Source organism: Momordica charantia (genome assembly GCF_013281855.1).
Source record: "Momordica charantia cultivar OHB3-1 chromosome 9 unlocalized genomic scaffold, Mcharantia_2.0 BLBB01000009.1, whole genome shotgun sequence".
Lineage (NCBI taxonomy): Eukaryota > Viridiplantae > Streptophyta > Magnoliopsida > Cucurbitales > Cucurbitaceae > Momordica > Momordica charantia.
In genome coordinates, this window is record NW_028275167.1 from 11,287,922 (window position 1) to 11,296,764 (window position 8,843).

The following is an 8,843-nucleotide window of genomic DNA, read 5'->3' on the forward strand; positions in this document are numbered from 1 at the left end:
GTGAAGACATGCGAGTGGGGGTGTCCTGTGCAAAGAGTTTGCATAAGACCGAACCATGAGATAGTCACTTTTACTTTATAACACCGTTTACTGTTTGAAACTGACTATCTCAACTTTGATGGCCTAGGTAACTCGATCTTAATCCTGAGCTAACTATGAACTTCTGTTTACTCGGGATTATCCTTAGATATGCATGGGTGAGAGCAGCTCAACAGCGCTGGCTCAATAAGCCTCCCATTTCAGGGGTAAGACCCGGTAGATAGCTAGGGACATAGGGTGCAAGAAGGAATTCACTTCTACCCAATTTTGGGATAGTATAGAGGTTGTTCTCTTAAGGGCTGAATCCAGGTCTTGAACAATTGGCGCCACCCTTATCAAAAGGTTTGAGAGGATTTTTTGATTTGATAGTTGGACTACAAATCATTGTTCATTAGAGGATTAGTGGGACTTAAGGAACAAGAGGTAATTACAGGGGTAAAGCGGTATTTTGACCCAGCTGTAATTACGAACAACCTGTGAAGGGTCGACTTACCGATCATGGTTATACCAAATGGACATAATATATCTACAGTGAGGAGAGTACAGCTACGGGCTTTAGTGGAGTGACCGCGTAGTTAACGATTGTTGGTTAAGTAGGTTAAAGAGTTTAACCGGTTAATCTCGGATCGTTGGAGCTCATGATCTGTAGGTCCATAAGGTTCCCTGGCTAGCTCATATAGGCATAAACTTGGAATAATTTGAAGGAATAATTCAAATCGTGCGAATTAGGTTAATCATATGAGATATGATTAAGTAATTGATATATGATATCAATTTGAGAAATTTGGACAAAATATTTAAATAGGATTTAAATATTAAAATTATGAATGTGGATTCATAATCGGAGGCATGGATTTCATCAAACATCGGATTTTGGAAAAAATCAAATAGTTGACTTGGACCAGAGAAAGTCAAAGGTTGACTAAAGTAGATTAAAATAATGTTTTTAACCAAGTTGGTGGAAAATTCCACTAACTTGTTGAGTGGAACATTTAAATAATCTCAAAAATCCACTTTTTGACACTTAGCCATGCCATGCATGAGTGGAATGTGTGTTGTAAGCTTTTGGTGAACTTAGACATGCATTTTGACACTTAGTCATGTCATGCATGAGTGGAATATGTGTTGTAAGCTTTTGATGAACTTTGACATGCAAGAGTTGCATGTAATTTGCCTAGTTAAGAAGGCTTTTGTTCAAACATCAAGATCTCTTGGAACCTTTGGCCATTTGATGTGTTTTCAAAAAGCTTACATAACTCCTTTTAGCTCCACTTTTCTCTAATTTTTTCCTTCTCTAAAAAGAGTCCCACCACTATATTCCAAGCCGTGAGAATAGCTAGGAAGATCTCTTGGTGGTCCTTCATTGGAGCTATTTGAAGATTTTTGAAAAGCTACAAAGGTTTGTATTTTTCTCTACTTATCTCTAAGCATCATAATGTATGATCATGCATGTTTAATCCTAGGTTGTATTATGCATCTAGATTGTTATTTCGATTATTGCTCACTTTCGCTGCGCATGTATGTATTTTCTCCATCACCACCCTCATGCCTTTTTTCAGGAGAATGGAGGAGTGATGAGGTGGGATAACCTCTCTCACAATTCTTTACAGGTACAGAGATTAGCAGGTAATCTTGTGGTGGTGTCTGTACTCAATTGGTTTTACAGAGAAGAATAATTCTTCAAAGGTAACACCTTTTTTCTCAATTTTGTTTACGTGTTTTTCGATTTCAAAGAAAAATCAAACAAAAGCGATAACTTGCTTTCACTGTGGGATTCCATCCCTTTAGAGACAAGAGAATCCCTTTAAAGGGTACACAATCTTTTACCCCAAAATGTTTGAGTTCGGGTTCGTTGCCCCCTCCACTCATTCGTCCAACAGTTTTCAACAGAGGTCAATCTAACACCAACTTAGTTAGCTCCTAATGGTTGGAGGATATTACTTGGTTGCTTAGTTAGCTCCTAACAGAGTTCAATTTATACTATAAAGTCCTTATCCAAACACCTTGGTAGATTTTATCATACTAGGCGTGATGTGGGAAAGCAGGTTAAGGATCCTCTTCCGTTAAAGATTGGAAGATGGATTGGCTTTAAATTTTTCCAACCAGTCATTGGCACATGGAAAAATACAATGTAAAGCATAAGGTCTACACCTTATTGTTCTCACATAAATGGGGAGGTAGAAATTTAAAATAGACAGATAAAAGAGAATCCTTTCAAAAGTGGTTAACACAAGCCGTAAGATTGGACGCTAAAATTAGATGACACTTTATGAGCATATTAAACATCCAATAAAACCCCATTAAGACATCTTCATACTGTTTGGTGTTTGAAAAAGCTTCCCACCTTCCATTAAAGATGGAGCACAAGACATTTTGGACCTTAAAGAAAATAAATTGATATTATATGCAGTCGGGAGAAATGCAAGGAATCTCCAATTAATAGAGCCAGAGGAGTTTCGGCAAAGTGCTTATGAGACTGTCAAGTTGTATAAGGAAAAAATTAAAGTATGACATGATATAAAAATCAGCCTAGAATTTTTGAAGAATGACAAATACCCCTATTATTCAATTCGAGGTTAAAGTTGTTCCTAGAAAAATTGAAGTCGAGATGGTTTGGACTGTTCACAATTGTACAAGTCCACTCTCATGGAGCAATTAAGGTCACAGAGGATGGCTCAAGAAGGGAATTCACGATTAATTGGCACAGCTTAAAGCATTATTAGGGAGGTGATGTGGTGAGAGATCATGAATTTCACAACGTAATTGATGTTTGACGTTTTTGGACCATATAATAAAAGGGGTTGGGATGAATTTTCATATAAATTTTACTTATCTCCTAGTTTGTTTATTTGGTTTTCCTTTTTCCTTTTTGTTATTTATTCCTTCTTGTGTCATATACCTTAAGGTTAGCTTTTGTTTCTTTGGGGTCTCTAGGGCGAAAAGTGAAAACATAATTGTAGGTCCGCCATTATGTTGGAGCATGGACTGAGAGTTGGATGCTACTGTGGAATGGAAGCAGCAAGAAATAGAATCAACTTGGGCAGAAATTGAGGTTTAACCATATGGCAGTTATGGGCTGTATTGGCAGCAAGGAAAACAATTTTCTGTTGGACATTAATTGAGAGAATTAATTGGTTCACCATTTATCTTGTTGATCCTCAATTTTGCCACCCCTACTCCCCATAAATTTGTGCCCTACCCCTTGACAGAATGTCTCGATAAAAGATTTAAGGATAATGGCCACAAATTTGAGTCGCTGATTCCTACCCCGATAGTAATGAGGGAGAGGGCATGTTGTTGAATCCATGGAAAGATGAATTTTCCGGCGATTTCGTTGGTGCTCTACCCTTCACCACCATTTTTCTAGGTGTTATTGCACAATGGAAAGTATAAACCACATCAATTGAGAGACTCCAAAAATCCGAACCAATGACCCACAACCACTGTGACCACAGCAAAGGTAAAGCAGTCTGAGGATTCTTCTTTGCAAGATAGAACGTTCTGATGGAAGTTGCCCCCGCGGTGGACAGGCCTGATGCGAACCCGCCACAATCGTCTATTCTAGAACCTACAGCTGAACATCTTACTTTTAGGACTCGAGAGTGACATTGCAATATTGCATTCTCCCTTTCTAGCCAAACCCAAGCGGTTCGCTAGTACGACTTCAATTCACAAGGGTAAATCTTGAAAGGGAAAGATTGTTGTTCCATTTAAGGAACAACGACAGGCTAATATTTCGGTGCAGGAACTAGCAAGTGAGAAGCAACATAAAAAGCAAAAAAAGAAAAAATGTGTTGTTGCAGGAGTAGACCACATTTAATCGCTTCATCTATGCTGTAGCATCCTTACGATTCAATGAGATCAAACACCTGAATGTCTTTCAAGAAAAAGGATTTCCGATAGGAAATTTACTAGAGTTCATATAGTCCATGATCACTAGCCACAATTGGGAGCACTTCTTCATACTGGAGGACCAATGAACGATTTGAAGACCTATTGATGTTGGAAAAATAATTTCCAAGAAAATTGTTCATGTGACGTGCAAACCATCAAGGAAGTTATTTGTTCCGAGCCTAATCATGGTACAATCGAAAAACCATGCTCATAGAATTTTGTTCAAATTTTTTCATCGGATGTCCCTTGAAGAAGAAGACCTGGTTTTGTTTAAAAATGAAAATTGAAAAAAAAAACGTTTTGCCTTGACTGATTAATTAAAATATTACAAAATAAAATGAATTAATTAATTACAACATTAAATAATTAATTCAACAATGTTTAAATGATTAATTAAAACATAAATAAAATGTTTTCATTAAAACTTTAATATACAAGAAATAATAAAATTATTACTTATTTTCTGTTGTAAATATGCATTTTTCATTTGTCATCCCCAACCCTAACCATAAATCTTCTTTATTCATTCCATATTTGAGAAAGACATGGAAAAGTTCCTCAATAGATTTTGAACGAACGAGGAAAGTTCATTTCATACCAATTGTTGGAGAGAGAAGTCATCGGGTCGGGTAGCAATAGGGGCATTGGACGTTTGTGGCGGCAAGCTCTGCAAGGAAAGAGGAGAAGAAGGGGTGAGGGTGTGGATGAACGGGGAGAAGTGAAGGTTTTTTATAATTATTTTCAATAATTTTAAATTGTCACATCATCTATATTTATTATTGAATAGCTACATTTTTTTTCCCTGTTAACTTTGTTAATGAAAAACCCAACACTAGAAACTAAATTGAAGTATTTTCTAAGTAGTGGGGATAAAAGTGTACAATTTTGAAAGCTATGAATGACATAATCAAGAAGATAATTTCCTCGATATTACATTAGATTGTCCATAGTATTGATTACTTAAGAACATTGTTATCTTAAAAATAAAAGCAATGATAAAGGTGACTAAAATTTAAAATTGGAAAGGGGGATTTTTTTAAGTACAATTGAAAAAAGAACAAAAAAAGTTGAGGCACATATGATGAAAAATGAAAAACAAAAAATTATTTTTACTTTTTTATTCAACAGTTTATAAGGTTGGTAAAAAATATGTCTTAAACAGTTAACATATATGTCAACGAGTGATAGGACAAAAAGCCATTACATTATTTGAAATAAACTTCCAAAATTTCTTCTTAAAAATCAACTGTGAAGCCATCCACTCTAGGAACTTTAGAAGATTTTGCTTGCTTTAAAGAGGCAACAAGATCCTTCTGATCTATATACAACTTTTGAATAAAATAATTGATTTCTTCATTCACGGATGAAACCACTCTATGAAAAAAGGTGGTTAATATCTCAAGATTCTAATGGACATTGTTGGAGGCGATGACCAACACCTTGCCACGTGGAGGACAAAGAATGGACCGATCGTAAGGTCTCTCTTCAATAATCATTCCCCACACGAACGACCTTCCATACTAACGAAGAATTGGACAAGAAGACTCCAAAGCAAGATGATGGTCTCCTACCCATATTATACACGTCCGGACTGGCTGACCTTCAACTCAACATGTCCAACTGCCGATTGGATCCCCTATTAGATACCAACCTATAAATAAGGCACTTCACTTTTCAGTCAGGTATCGCATTCTAGCTTGGTCTCTATACTAAGGTCGAACTGAAACTGACTTGAGTATCATAGTGTTTGTTCTCTTGTGCAGGTCCTTCCTTGCCAAGTGACATCCAATTATTTCGGACACCCAAGCTCTCCTAGTCAGCCTACCTTGACAAGGTCGACCTTGACCAACTTTTGTTGCATAAGCAATTGGCGCCGTCTATGGGAAATGACACTTAAATAAGTCTTATCGAATCAAGCTATGACTCGCACCGTTTTGACCGGTTCTAGCAACCCTAGTCCCCGCAATGGGATCGGAGCCAAGGAGGAACTCCAAAGTTGCCAACGATGTGGTACTCATTCCTCTAGTGGAAGACCAACCACGTAGATTGCTGCCAACAATCTTCCACCGATTCTCACTTAACAACCTACCTTTTCTAATCGAGACTGAGGAGGAGCTATCAAGAAAATTTGGCGGAAAACTACTCACCCAATACACCTAGAGGTGCTTGTAGTCATGCAAGTAAATTTGAACGAGATGCACGCCGCATGTGGGCCATAGAAAAGTCATACAATAACCATGCTCGCACTACCAAGTAAGATCCAACTGGCTTTTAACGTCGGCAACCTGGAAACAATGAGGACCTGTATCTTCATAAGGATGAAGTTAACGGTGGCGGTAATCGCCTTCGTCAACTTAAGGATATGGACAATATTTCTCGCTAAGGGAGCAATCAAGGTTGTTGGGTCCACCCAGGACATGATGACAACATAAGTCACAAAGAGGGCGACCTACGTAAAAGCCTCAACGACTAAGCGAGAAGTGAAAACTCTAATATGCAAGGTGGGGCTCTCCAACGGGAAGACCTTCGGAACAATTTGAACAACAAAGCTCAATCCAAGCTAAGTCTAGTTGAACTACAAAGTCTGATCACCAAGGAAGAGTTCAAACTAATGTAGAGTAAATTATACGCCAAAGTCAAAGCTCTAAAGCAAAAATACGAGAGCACGTCTTATCCAACTCTCGATGATGGCAAACCCAGCGAGTCGCCATTCATATAAAAAGTTTTGGATGCCCCTATCCCGAGCAAATTATACGTCGACCTTGATGGCCTATGATGAGTCAAGTGATCAGATTGATTATGTCGAAGCCTTCGAGGGGCTTATGGACTTCCAAGTGGCAACTGATGCCCTCAAATGAAAAGCTTTCCAAACAGCACAGGATGGAAATGCTCGACTCTTGTACAAAAAGTTGCCTGCAAGGTCAATCTCAACCAACAATCAGTTCAGGAAGATCTTCATTAGCCAATTTTCCTCATGTCATTACATGGAGAATCTAACATCTCACCTTGTGACAGTCCACCAAAGGGGAAGCGAGAACTTGAAAGAATACGTGACTAGATTTTAAGAGGAGCAGCTCAAAGTTTCACACTACTCTAACGATTCAGCACTGTCATATTTTTTCCATCAAGTCTGATTGACACAACCTTGGCCTTCAAATTAGGCCAGAAATTGACTCATACTATCATTGAGGTCCTTAATAGGGCAATGAAGTCATTGGTGGGCAAGAACAGCACAAAACAAAGACTTTCGAGGTGGAACAAAGGTCAGACCATAAGTAACCTTGATTGTAGTAACTTTTCGTGCAACTAATTGTATATGTGTTATGACCAGTTACTATTTAAGCGGCCTTTATAAGTGGTTATAGTGAAAAGTCGAGAAAGTCTGCCGGAAACCTTAGTAGCTAGTAGCCAGTCTTCCTAATGTAAAAGTCTTGGCTAAAACGAAAGTGTACAAATTCTCTAGTGTTGTTAAAAAGTTTTTGAGTTAAAAAAGGAAAGGAATTTTAGAAACTTTTGATCGTTTGTAACTTGTTTTGACTTGGTTTACGAGAATAGGAGAAGGTAGAGTTTTGATATCTTTCCTTATAAAACATATGAGAGAAAGAATTGTCTATCCTTGTATTATGATGATATTCTTATGTTTTGCACGTGGATTGGGGAGTATAAAATGATTAAAGTTTGCTTGAGGACCAGAAAAAAAATCATGTTTGGGGTGTGATTTCCATTGTTTACAACAAGGGTAAAAAGGAGTTCATTTGTGTTCTTTTTAGCTTTATTTCTACTTAGAAATGGTTGTTAAAAGTTTGGTTTTATGTCTAATTCATGCATAATCATCTCACTAGAGTATACATTAGCTTTTGCAAGAATTATAAGTGAAAATATAACAAAGTACACGGTTTTGGGCATAAAAACAGAACAAGCGCCTGCTAACTTCCAATAACGCCCTTTAATGAAATTTGAAAATATGTTTTGCCACATTCTTTATGTGCCAGTCTGAGTAAGGGAGGTTAGGATTGCGTTCAGAATTGGTCAGTCAAATGGGTTAAAAACTAAATGAATTAATCTTCTTACCTCTCCAACGATGCAGTAGCCTTTTCCTCTCATCTAATAAAAAAAATTAGCTTAGTTTAGCTTCTTTTAGTCCAGCAAACTTGTAGTTACTTTGTCGAGCTCTTAAATATTCTTTTCCGTTAGTTTTTGGTTAAGTTTTTCATTTATTTTTCAAGATGTTTTGAGTTATTCCTTTTAACTACCATTTGCAATTGAAATTTCCAACATTCTTTATTTCTCTTCATCTCGTGAGTTCTTTATTTAGAAAGGGTCTTGTAATCAAACAAGTTCTACTCCCCTAGCTCGAAAGAGAAGGTAACGTTCATTTAGGTTGCAATTTTCTAAACTTCTAGCATTTTTTTCTTCTTTCAATTCTTTTAAAGATGTCCTTTAGTTATGTATTTATTCCCTCCCGCTTTAGTAATTTAATTATTAACTACATTTATCTCTTATGGCCCTTTTATGGAGGATTAATTTTCTTTCGAAAAAAAGACAACATAAGACTAAAGGCCACCATATTTTCATCAACGAAATTATTTTTGTTAAAGATAACAAATTGATTTGGCCAATTAAGGAGTTGGCATATTTATTCAGTATTGAAAGGGTTGAATATTGTATTTGCAATTTGTTAGATAATATTTCCCAAGTATGCTCAAGAAGTCTCTAGAAACCACTAGGTTAAGTAAGCTTGCTCAAGAAGCTTCATTGGAAAATTGAAGAAACTATAAGCTACTACAGTGCAATATGTGGCAAAATTATGGCCACTAGATCTTCATGTACCCAAGGTTAATATGTGGCATAATTATAACCATAGAATTTTGTTAGATGAGCTATAAATAGGAGGGCACCCATGCTTGGTA

At 36.9% G+C, this 8,843-nt stretch overlaps 1 long non-coding RNA gene across 1 annotated transcript; it reads left to right on the forward strand.

Moving 5' to 3' along the window:
* Window positions 1–1,230: 1,230 nt before the first annotated feature.
* Window positions 1,231–7,451, forward strand: LOC111023567 (uncharacterized). The gene is made up of 4 exons (XR_002603144.2): window positions 1,231–1,438; window positions 1,599–1,725; window positions 2,974–4,121; window positions 4,477–7,451. It is a non-coding gene; the product is annotated as an uncharacterized LOC111023567 (long non-coding RNA).
* Window positions 7,452–8,843: the final 1,392 nt, after the last annotated feature.